This window comes from Ahaetulla prasina, chromosome 2, assembly GCF_028640845.1.
Source record: "Ahaetulla prasina isolate Xishuangbanna chromosome 2, ASM2864084v1, whole genome shotgun sequence".
In the NCBI taxonomy this organism is placed as follows: domain Eukaryota; kingdom Metazoa; phylum Chordata; class Lepidosauria; order Squamata; family Colubridae; genus Ahaetulla; species Ahaetulla prasina.
In genome coordinates, this window is record NC_080540.1 from 124,273,010 (window position 1) to 124,286,089 (window position 13,080).

The following is a 13,080-nucleotide window of genomic DNA, read 5'->3' on the forward strand; positions in this document are numbered from 1 at the left end:
CAAAAATCCCTGCCCCCCCCCATTCCCAGCTGAGCCACGCAATCATCAGAGGTTGTTTTTTTTTACTTTTAAAAGCATTTTTTCTTCTCCGAAAAAATGCTTTGAAAAGTAAAAAAAAAAAGCTTCTGATGATTGTGCAGCTCAGGCCTTTAAAAGCATTTTTTTTACAACCTCTTCAGCCAAAATGGCTGTAAAAAATGCTTTTAAAAGGTTTTGGCGATCAGGCAACTCAGCTGGGATCGTCAGAACCCTTTAAAAGCATTTTTTCTACAACCTCTTCGGCTGAAGCGATTGTTGAAAAAATGCTTTTAAAAGGCTCCTCTGGCGATCCCAGCTGAATTGCCTAATCATCAGAGGCTTTTTTTTCTTTTAAAGGCAAAAAAAAATGTTTTTAAAAGAAAAGAAAAGCCTCTGACAACCAGACAACTCAGCTGGGATCATCAGAGGAGTCTTTTAAAAGCATTTTTTCTTTGGCCGAAGTGGTTGTAGAAAAAATGCTTTTAAAAGTAAAAAAAAATGGCCACGCCCACCCAGTCACATTACCCCCTGCCAAGCCATGCCCATAGAACCAGTAGTAACAAATTTTACATTTCACCCCTGATTTTAACATAATTAAAATTGCATAACTTTGCATTTTCTTAGATCTTATGGGGAAGCCAATTTGTAGTAGAAAAATTGGCCATAATTTTTGTAATTCTGCATCGGTTATTCTTCTGTGACTTTGGAATTTTCATGCTAAGGATGGATCTGTCGATGTATGTAACATATTGCTGGCTATTTTTAATTTGCTTTAGGATATGAGAATGCAAAATAGAATTGTGGTTGGTAAATTCAAAGAGCGAAAGGGTGAGAAAGAAGGCGGGGAGATCCTCTTTTTGAGGTTGCTTCCAATAGAACTGATGTTTTATTTATCTCAGTGTTACCTTATTGTCTCTAAACTTTTTGTCACCAAAGTCAAACACAAATCCTACTATAAAAGTACAGAAAACACAATTTACAAATCTAAGGACATCAATGTCCACTTACTCAAGTTTATTTAGATATTTACCGTTTCCCCCAAAATAAGACATCCCCTGATAATAAGCCCAATTGGGCTTTTGAATGCATGGCAATAAGGCCAAGTGCTTATTTCAGGGTTCAAAAAAATATAAGACAGGGTCTGATTTTCAGGGAAACACGGTATTATGTAGAAGTGTGAAATAATTTATAAAATAATCTCTTTAAGTTTTATGAAAATGAAATAACACAAAATAACAAAAATCCAGAATGGCAGAAAAATAGCGAATTTTCAAATAAACAATTGTATGGAAAAATAAGTGATGTTACTAATAGCAGCATCTTTTTACTAATTGTTTGACTTGTTAAAATAATAACCGCTTTGTACCATTCCCCTTTAGTATTTATTTAGAAAGTTTATATGGCTGCCAACTCACTAGCAGTGACGCCATGTGGCTTACAGAAATAAAATCCCAATACGAAACTCAATTAACCCCCTGTCCCCAGTCAACCCAACTTGATGTCTCTCTTGTCACATATTTTACTTGCATAATATTCTGGAAACTTCTGTACTTCGCTGAAAGATGTTTCATCTAGTAAATGTAATCTATCAAATAACCTAGTTCCCCCATAGTGTTTATTTTGATCTTAGCTTTCCTCCCTCCTCCCTCCTTACCTCCTTTCCTTTGTCCCCAAAATAATTCTTGTTTGTAACCTAAATTTCTTTTATTACTTATCTCTATCTCATTTTCTTCCTTGAGGCCTATGGCCCTAAGCATATTATTTTCAAAATGTTCTGACAGTGAGAACAGGCAGGCAGTCAAAACTATTTGTTCAGCCATAAGTACCAGTCCTCTCACCTCTCTACCTCCCTCAGGGGCCACAAGAGCAGCTAACATAACCTTCACTTTCAAGTGAAATAGAACTCCTTTCTACTATACCATTGTTATCCAGGAAGTTGAAGCACTGAAAGCCTAATTTGATCCTTTCTCCTCAGGGTAACAGTTGTTCTCTATCTTGATTGCAGTTCCCTTCTGCTTAAGAGCTTCCAATATTGACCACACCAAATCAAATCTCATCATAGCCTTTGATATTAATAAACTATAGATTAAATGCTGAGAAGACAATTAAGGACTTTACCTGACATTGGGTTCATTGCCATGTGATGTAAATCATTTGGGAGTTGGGGATTCAGTTTGGGATTGTTACTGTTGAGATGTTTTTATAAAACAATGTCTGGATAAAGTTTTTTGGGTGCGGGTATGGGTAATGACCTTATTCGATATCAGGAAAGAGTTAATTATCTCAAACAGTATAATAACCACTTACCTAGATGGATATCCAGGTAATTCAGTCTGAGAACTGAAGCTTTTTGGATGAGAAGCGAAACGTTTTGGAAAAAGCACCTTTAGGACTTCGATTGATATCATTCTACAGGTGGAGAATTCAATCTAATTCTGATACTAATGTAGCAATTTCTGATCTACTTGCTTGTGATATATTTTTTATTTTTTTTTATTTTTATAACATTAAAAATAAGATTTGTCCTTTAAGGGACAACTGTAATATTTTTATTTATTTATTTATTAGATTTATCTGCCATCCATCTTGCCTCAAGGCTACTCATAGCACTTAAGCTGCTATTTAGATGTTTAAAAATTATTAATCAGTTACTGGTTCATAGGAAACTTTTCTTAGTTTCTGAATTTGCACCAAAGCACAGAACTATGTATGATACTGTGGTTTTAAAATATTTGGAGCCAACTATCTTCTGTAGCACATTATATGTTTATAATCTGCTTTCTTTGCTTATTAATCAGTGGTTATTCTAAAAGTACAGTTTGTTCAGCTACCTCACAGTTTGAAAAGTAATATATTCACAAAGGCAGGGAGGAAGGGCATACATGGCTTCTGTGGTAAGGCAAAATGTTAGCCGTGCCCTAGCCCCAAAGGAAATGTGAGCGGTTGTAAGGCATCCGGAATATGAAGGAGGAAGTGGTCTGCTTCAGGCCTCTGTGGAGCTGTTGGGCATTGCCCTGTGGATGAACTGGGTTCTCTGATGTGGACAAGTGCGATCTGATCTTGCAGAAAAACAAGCAGCATGCACATTTCAAAATCTACTGTTATATGCACATGGCTAACAAACAAAGCAAAACGAAATGCCATGTAGGAGTTGCTGCTGTCTTAAAAGAGCTTATTGAAACAGAAACCCTGTAAAATGGTTAGTTTTTGTTATTTATGGGGAATTTTCTTCAATTTTTCATGCTAGCCCACATTTAAATTTCTTCACACTTATAACCAGCACCTGTTATCAGAAGGAATTCATGCATATAAAGCACTTTTGAAATCTATACATTCAGAGTTGTATTTCTGCTGGTAGTAAAGTAAAGTTTATTTTAGGAGATAATATTTTAGTGGCAATGAAATTAAAAACAAAACAAAACATCCAACCCTAACCACCAACCAACCAAACCAAGGTGAAAGTATCCTCTCTTTTGTTTGCTACTAGATTTGCTGTTAAATATTTATGTATCTAAATAAAATTCCTTCTTTTCATTCTCTTTCTTTAAAATAATGTTCCTGATGATTCAACATGCCAGTTCTTCGAAATTCTTTCCTACATTACCCAAAACCGCTTATCAGAAAGTCTTTATTTAACTATTCCTATTGTGATTTGATAATGCATTAATGTGTTGTTACCCAAGGGAACAAATTACCTAATTTTTAGGTTTGTGAAGCACTGCCATATATAGACTATGACTCAGCTGAAATATTGTATTTCTTTTCTTATTTTGTTACTGTACTTTTATATATTGTTCTGTTTTAAATAATTGTGCAACACATAGTTCATAGGCAATTTCATAAACATTTGCCCCCCAAGAGGATTTTCCCATGTATTTTCCCAGGAAACGTAGATATGGCTGGCTCAAAAACTCAGCACCTTCCTAAGCATAATCAAGCATTGTGAATCCATAGGCGGTGTCCATTTGGTTTCCGAATTCATGGAGACCTAACCTTAACTCCAGACGCATTTTCCCTCCAACAGGATTTTCCCTATGTATTTTCCAGGAAATGTAGATAAGGCAGGCCCTATACTATATACTGTAGATGAAGCACTAGTAGCGGCCTGTAGATGAAGAACTAGTCGTGGCCTGGGAACAGGCCGTGCCTGGGGCTTTGGACCGTGTCGTGCCTTTGCGGCCTCTGACCCGGCGTAGGTCTCAACCAGCTCCTTGGTTCTCCGAGGAGCTGAGGGAGATGAAACGCCGGAGAAGACGCCTAGAGAGTGCTTGGAGATCCAGCCATTCAGAAGCTGACCGGACACTAGTTAGGTCATATAGTAGGACCTACCTAGTGTCACTGAGGGAAGCGAAGCGTTCCTACGTTTCCTCTCTCATTGCGTCGGCAGATAACCGCCCGGCCCCCCTCTTTCGGGTGACCCGTTCTCTCCTTCAACAGGAGGTGCGGGATGACCCATTACAAGGGCGGGCCGAGGAGTTTAATGGTTATCTATACGATAAAATCGTTCAGCTTCGGGATGGATTGGATCAAAATTGGGTAGATCCAGGCGAAACTCGTCTTGTTGAGACTGTTTGGGATAGTTTTGACCCTGTGATTCCCGAGGACATGGACAGGTTGTTGGGGAGGTTGAATGCCACCACATGTTTACTGGACCTGTGCCCCTCCTGGTTGGTGCTGGCCACGCAGGAGGTGACACGAGGCTGGCTCTGGGAGATTATAAATGCTTCTTTGTTGGAGGGGGCTTTTCCGTCTGCCTTGAAGGAGGCGGTGGTAAGACCCCTTCTCAAGAAGCCTTCCCTGGACCTGGCTGTTTCAGGAAATTATCGTCCAGTCTCCAACCTTCGCTTTGTGGCGAAGGTTGTAGAGAGTGTGGTGGCACATCAATTACCCCAATACCTGGATGAAACTGTCTCTCTAGACCTGTTCCAGTCCAGCTTTCGACCCGGATACAGTACGGAGATGGCTTTGGTCGCGTTGGTTGATGATCTATGGAGGGCCAGGGACAGGGGTTATTCCTCTGCCCTGGTCCTATTAGACCTCTCAGCGACTTTCGATACCATCGACCATGGAATCCTGGTGCACCGACTGGGGAGTTTGGGAGTGGGAGGCACCGTTTATCCGTGGTTCTCCTCCTATCTCTCTGACTGGTCGCAGACGGTGTTGGCAGGGGGGCAGAGATTGACCCCGAGGCGCCTCACATGTGGGGTGCCGCAGGGGTCGATTCTCTCGCCTCTCCTGTTCAACATCTATATGAAGCCGCTGGGTGAGATCATCAGTGGTTTTGGAGTGAGGTACCAACTGTACACTGATGATACACAGCTGTACTTTTCCACCCCAGGCCACCCCAACGAAGCTATCGAAGTACTGTCCCGGTGTCTAGAAGCCGTACGGGTCTGGATGGGGAGAAACAGGCTCAAGCTTAATCTCTCCAAGACGGAGTGGCTGTGGATGCCGGCACCCTGGTACAGTCAGCTGCAGCAGTGGCTGACTGTTGGGGTCGAGTCATTGGCCCCGATGGAAAGGGTGCGCAACTTGGGCGTTCTCCTGGATGGGCGGTTGTCTTTTGAAGATCACTTGACGGCTGCCTCCAGGAGAGCTTTTTATCAGGTCCGCCTGATTCACCAGTTGCACCCCTTCCTGGACCGGGATGCCCTATGCACGGTCACTCATGCTCTTGTTACCTCTCGCTTGGATTACTGCAATGCTCTCTACATGGGGCTCCCCTTGAAGAGCACCCGGAGGCTCCAGTTAGTCCAGAATGCAGCTGCGCGGGTGATAGAGGGAGTGGTTCAGAGCTCCCATGTAACACCTATCCTGCGCAGACTGCACTGGCTGCCTGTTGCCTTCCGGGTGCGCTTCAAGGTATTGGTTACCACCTTTAAAGCGCTCCATGGCTTAGGACCAGGATATTTACGGGACCGTTTACTGCCGTCTGGTACCTCCCACCGACCTGTGCGTTCTCACAGAGAGGGACTCCTTAGGGTGCCGTCAGCCAAACAGTGTCAGCTGGCGGCCCCCAGGGGAAGGGCCTTCTCTGTGGCAGCTCCTACCCTGTGGAACGAACTTCCCCCTGGATTTCGACAACTACCTGACCTTCGGACCTTTCTCCGCGAACTTAAGACTTATCTATTCCGTCTTGCTGGACTGGCTTGAATTTTAATTTTTTAGTTGATTTGATGGGTTTTAATTTTATTAATTTTTATCGGGATTGATTGTATTTTAAAAATTGGGCCAAATTTAATAAGTTTTTTAATGTATGTTTTTAGTATTGTATTTGTCTTTACTGTTTTTATCTTGGCTGTAAACCGCCCTGAGTCCTTCAGGAGAAGGACGGTATACAAATTAAAATATTATTATTATCATTATCATTATCATCATCATCATCATCATCATCATCATCATTATTATTATTATTATTATTATTATTATTATTATTATTATTATACTGTATACATGTACTGCATTTTTCCATCTATAACAGGGGTGTCAAACTCAAGACCCGGGCCTAGATCTGGCCCATAGGCTGCCCTGGAAACAATGAAGGACCGGCCCGCAGTGCCTCTGACAGCAAAAATTGAGCTCGGGAGGGCCGTGTGCTCCATTTTTGCTGACAGAAAATTGCAGGAGGCCATCCTAGTTGAAAACAGAGCTTGCAAGGGCCACACACGCCCTCCCCCGAGCTCTGTTTTCACTGGCAGAAGTTTGCGGGAGGCCATCCCAGCCAAAAATGGAGCTTGGAAGCCAGTTTTCACTTGCACAGGCACCCCGACACAAGTGATGTCAAACTGGCCATGTCCCCTGGCCACACACACCCGGAGGTCAAACATAAGGGCCGTGATAGCTCAGGCTGTTAGAAGCCTGTTATTAGAACACAGCAGCCTGCAATTACTGCAGGTTCAAGCCCGGCTCGAAGTTGACTCAGCCTTCCATCCTTTATAAGGTAGGTAAAATGAGGACCCAGATTGCTGGGGGGGCAATAAGTTGACTTTGTAAATATACAAATAGAATGAGACTATTGCCATATACACTGTAAGCCGCCCTGAGTCTTCGGAGAAGGGCGGGATATAAATGTAAATTAAAAAAAAAAAATAACCCTGTTTTCACTGATGCAGCCCTCAATGAAATCGAGTGTGACACCCGTGGTCTATAAGATGCCCCCATGTATAAGACACCCCCATGTTTTATGTAGTTTCTTGTAGTAACCACATACAGAAAACAACTACAATAGACAGGAATGATAGAGCTGCATATAAAATAACCACACATTCAGCATGTGTGGCTTTCTCCTCTCTGCCTTCTGTGTATAAGACACCCCTCCATTTTCAAGTAAATATTTTAAAGAAAAAATAGTGTCCTATGGAGGAGAAATACTAGAAATATAGATAAACCTGGCTTGAAAATTTGGCACCCTCCTAAGCGTAATAAAGCCCTCCAAATTTCTTGGCAATGTCCATTTTACTGTCCGAATTCACGGACACCTAACCTTTGGTGGAAATTGTCCTCAAGGCGATTTTCCCATGTATTTTTCCAGGAACCTATATAAGGCTGGCTCGAAAATTTGGCACCCTTTTAAGCATAATCAAGTGAATAAATTAACTCCCATGTTTCCCCGAAAATACGACCTATTCAAAAGTAAGGCCTATCCTGATTTTTCGGGGTAGACCCTAACCCTAACTCTACCCCAAAAATAAGCCCTATTGAAGTGGATAGGTGTGGCCAGCACAGTCATCTCAGAACAGCTTGCCCCCTTAATTGGAACCTGCAGATCAGCTGAGCCGCTCCTGCCGCTGCCTCCAGTAAGTGTGGCAGCTTTTGCAGCCAATTGCAGCCACAAAAGAAACCGGAGGCCAAGCGACGCACCCCACATGCCTCATGCCCTCCTTACCTAACAGTAACAGTCACAGCAGGCCATTCCATCCACAGAACAGCTGCCTCGTGGGTGCCGTTCAGGCCACCGCCTCCAGCAAGCATGGTCAGGCAGAAAAAGGAGTACAGGCAGGAAAATCCTCCTCACAATTTTCCTGCCGATCACTGCAAAGGCTCCCTCCCAAGCCTTCAGTGTATCCTAGGATTGCAAAGCAATTGTGAGGGCAATTTTCCTGCCTGTAATCCTTTTCCTGCCTTTACTCCCGAAGCCTCCCCACTGTTTGGTTTGAGGCAGACAGCTGCGCGGCTTGCTTGAGTTGCCAAAAAGGCTCCATACCGAGCCTTCAGCATTGCAATCCTGGGGTACCCTCAGCTTCCTGGTGCTAATCTGGGGCCTGCACAGCACCGGTGGTGGGGAGGCCATCGGAGGAACCCTGCGTGGCCCTCTGCCTGTTTTTGCTTTCCCTTTGCCAGGGCGGCAGGTGCTAGAAGAGTGCTCAGCTGGGCAGTCCCAAGCATCATCCTAAAGCCTCCCCGCTGCTTGGTTTGGGATGAACGACTGTGTGTTTTACTTAAGTTGCAAACAACCCAGAGATTTGGGTGGCCTTTACATGGCCAGTAAATGTGCAAAATCCTTGGTTTCTGATGCTGGCGAGGCTCAGTGTTTGGGCTCTGGCCACTCTCCTCCTCCTGGGTAGTGGCTGCACATGTGCAGCACCTCCAGCTCATTTGATTTGATTGCTTGAAAGGGACAGGCTGCACTTTGCTTCTACCATAAGGCTCCCCCACTCCATGCACCTCACACCGGCCTTCCAAAGGGTACTGTAATAGTAACTATCTACAATTTCTTTACCGTTATTTCGTCATGATCCACGTGGCCCAGTACGGTGTTAAAAGTTCACATTTCTGAAATGTTACTGTAGCTATGGAGGAAAGGATGATATGCAGGAAATCTGCCCTCCCCGTCTACAGATTGTTCTTTCAAAGAGGAGCCCTGCATAGATGCACATCCAAAAATGCTCCCTCCATGGCTTCTGAGCCTCCAGTCTTGCAATCTTGTGCAGGGAAGGCAGAGGTTTGCTCCGAAGGTGTGGGAGTAGACCGTTTCAGAAGGAGATCTCTGCAGCTACGGTAACATTTCTGAATGTTAACTTTTAACACTGTACTGGGCCACATGGGTTGGGATGAAATAACAGTAAAAAAATTATGAATAGCTGCTGCTACAGTACCCTTCGGAAGGCCGGCGTGAGTTACGTGGGATGCATCGCTTGGCCTCCTGCTGCTTTTGCTGCCCCAATTGATGGCAAAAGTGGCCATGCTTGCTGGAGGCAGTGGCCAGAGCGACACCCACAAGGCAGCTGTTCCATGGATGGAATTGCCTGCTGTGACCATCACCGTTAGGTAAGGAGAATGCGAGGCGTATGGAGCACGTCGCTTGGCCTCTTGCTTCTTTTGTGGCTGGGGCCACGCTTGCTGGAGGCAGCTGCCTGAGCGGCACCCGCAAATCAGCTGTCTCATGAATGGTGCGATCCTTCGGGAAGCTGGCACAAGGGGCCTCTTGCCCTGCTCCTACCTCATATTGGTACGTGGGGGGGGGGAGAAAGAAACACCCCCCTCCAGAAAATAAGGCCTAGTTTTTGGGGGGTCAAAAGACAATAAGACCCGGTCTTATTTTCGGGGAAATGCGGTACTATTTTCAGTATAATATGTAACAGTCCTGAGGCCTTATGGAAAGGGTAGGTTCTAATTTTATATATAAATTGAAATACTTCTTTGTCTGAATTTTATCTTCAAGTAGTATTTACAACTTCCTTAGTATGGTCAGGAAGGCCTGAAATGTTCTAACCTTAATTTCAAAACTACAGTGTACCTTTTTACATTGCTTTGATAAATGTGTGCCTAGTATGTTGTCATGGGGGAGTGGATTTCTTGGAACACTATGGTCTGTGCTTTTGTCCATTGCATAGTCTTCATAAAATAATCCCTGCTGTTGAAATTTAACAGATTGTACATTTTTTTTTCTTTCAAACTCATTTGTACTTTGCAGTATTATTTTTCTTGAATTTAACCTTCAGTACCAGAGACCGGGTGATTTAAAATTAATGGTAACTAAATTTAATCTCAAACTGCAAGGGTTGTATTGTTAATTTTAGTCCCTAGATATGAAAGCCTGTTGGGTGACTTTTGAGACACTCTTTCTCTCTCAGGCCAACATACCTGACAAAATTGTTGTTGAGGGGAAAATAGGAGGTGGAAAGAGCATATCCACCACTTTGAGTTATTTATAAAAATAATAAAGACAGGATATAAATAAAATAAAAATGAAATAGTACCTATTGCTTAAGTAAAATAGTTCATGTTTTTTACTGAATCCATTTTATATAACTCTTTGGTATATTGTATATCAATATCCTTTACATAAAGATAAGTTCCTATTATGGAACACTAAACTCCTTTGAAATATTCCATTTAAAACTAAAAAAGTAATATTATTATAGAGATTGATATTTTTGGTATAATGGCACCAGACTGGTATTATTGCTGGTAAGCAACAGCCAGGGGTAATTTACTTAAATTAGGATATCCTCATTAGGTCACTCTTTTTACGGGACATTCTGCAAGTGAATACATGATTGAGTTTCAAAGATGATTTTGCTGTGCACAATTGTGGGTTGCTGAATTATCAATCAACAATAAATAAATAATTTCTGTTTTATTTTGTCATTGTTGAAATATTACAAATTGAAAAGCTATGCCTTCATTCATATTTCAGGATTTTGATAAACATTCCACATTTCAAAATCATGTACAGTAGCAATTCAAGGTTATTCACCCTCTAAAACAGTGACGGTGAACCTCTGGCACGCGTGCCACAGGTGGCACGCAGCGCCCTCTCTGATGGCACACAAGCTGTCACCACAGTTTAGGTCCGCTGCGCATGTGTGCGTGCCTCCCACCGGCCAGCTGGTCTTCAGTTCTCTGCTGTGCATGTCCGTGGGGCGCATCCGGGGTTCCATGTGCGCATGCACAGGGGGTGGGGTGCATGCAGAAGGCCGCATGCACATGCACGGGGGCAGGTCGCATGCACGGGCCATGCGCCCATTGCATTTTGTGGGTTCGGATGGCATGCATTCACATACACACGCGCTTTGGGCACTCGATCTGGAAAAGGTTAGCCATCACTGCTCTAAAACATTCTAACCTATCTTTCCATTTTATGGTATTTAAAAAACCTTCATCAATGAGCAATATAAAACTCTTAAGTAAAATCTGCTTTGGATTACCGTATGTATATTTTCAAAACATAACATACTTTGGTTTGGAGAAGGTAGGAGAGAGCTTTGGGTTATAAAATTATGCATGAATCTGCCCAGCAGATGTTGGCAATTGCAAAAGGGAACAGAGGCCATTCTGTGGTCAGCCAGCATGCTTCATTTCACGTGGGCAGATCAAGGCTCAAAGCTGCAACTATTTCCTCTTAGCACGCTGGGTGACAGTGTGAGCAGCCTGTGTGGGCAACAGCCCAGTTAACTCATACAACCTCATTTTCGTAATGAATCTCTCTTTTTCTTTTTTCTTTTAAATTAAAAATTCCTGTCTCCTGTTCAGTAAAAATGTGATTTTAACAAACAAGCAAAATACTACATTTGTAAAGTGATTTTTCTGCCAATGAAACAAAAGCATTCTTTTAACATGGAATAATAATTGGCTGTATGAGGCAAATGTTCATGTTTTGAATAGAACTGGAATTTGAAAGAGCAACAGTTTAATTCTTGAAATGTTTTCTTAAACACAAACCCATGGAGTTAAATGTGATGCATAGAAAATCTTTCTAGAATTGGCCTATAAAATTATTTTTAAATTCTTAAACGTTTATAGTATAGTTTATAGTGATGGGAGTTCAGAGATTATAAATTGGGACTGAGTGAATTGTTTGGCTGAAAATTTTTTAGATGAACAAATACACTGAAGTGACGTAGTGTATGATTTTCTTAATCCATATTTTTAAGGATTCTACAAATGATTATAGTTATCTCATTTAATAACATAAAGTGTTTTCAATAACATAATTTGTTGTAATCAAAAGTAAACTAAATGAAGAGAAATGTGCAAATTTTGTTGCAAGTTTTTGGCTGTGGTAATTGCTCATAGCTTATTGTTGCTTATTATATGTTTGAATATTCCTCCATATGACACTTGCTATTAATAGAAAACTACTGAGAAACCAAGAATAAAGATTTTCTGTGCCATGTTCTCGTTACAGGAAGGTGCTTTACTAAGGGAAGGGAAATATTCTAAAATTTGACCACCATATGCTAAATTACCTTACTGGACTATTTTCAGAATGTATTCTTATCAATATGTCTAATGTTAACTCTGAATTATCTAGGACCTTATGAATGGTTGTAATCTTTCCTGAATATTGTATGACATAACTCTGTGAGGGCACATATTCATTGAAAGATACAGGCTAGTAATTCCATTGTTTTCTGATACAGATAGTAACTGCTCCTGCAGTAGCTATTCATTTCTGTTTATCATATTATTTCATTTGTGATCATGATCCTCAGCTTAACATTAGGGCTCACCTGTTGGATATAACTGTTTATGAAGTAATTATTATGTAAACAGAAGCATATATAAAATGCAAACATTTTGTTACAATTTAAGTTAAATGTTTTGATATTTACTTAAGTAAATGATCTTACCTAATGCTCTATGCAGACTTGCATAGTCTTTCTTTGTAGATGGGTTTGTGGCTGAAATGAATGCTCTTAATGTGTTGTTCTGGACTTTTCAGATATTTTCTCTTCCAATAGATTCTTCTAATATAGAATTCATGCTTTCTGGGTATTTCCGTCAAGAACATTTTATATGACATGAAACATTAGTATTGAAATATATAGTTCCTGAATATCAAGACATGCCAGCTTAAATTGATTATTGTTAGAATAGCAACATTTCTGTTCTGTTACCAAGCATGATTATATTAGTGTTTTTAAAAACCACTAGAAATTCTTCAAATATTGTTGGAATATTTTCAGTAGCATTTGTAAAACGGCTTTGTTGAAAGGCTATGTAAGTAGCTAAAAAATGTACACATGCCTTGGGACTTCACAGTAAATTTTTGGAATTAGAAAATCAAATTGATAAAGGTAGTCCTTGATTTACAACCACATGGTAACCAAAATTTCC

General features: G+C 41.3%; 1 protein-coding gene across 5 annotated transcripts in view; it reads left to right on the plus strand.

The window, feature by feature from the left end:
• Positions 1 to 13,080, plus strand: part of B3GNTL1 (UDP-GlcNAc:betaGal beta-1,3-N-acetylglucosaminyltransferase like 1) — a 191,340-nt gene that overhangs the window by 48,141 nt on the left and 130,119 nt on the right. The gene's annotated exons all lie outside the window — the stretch shown is intronic.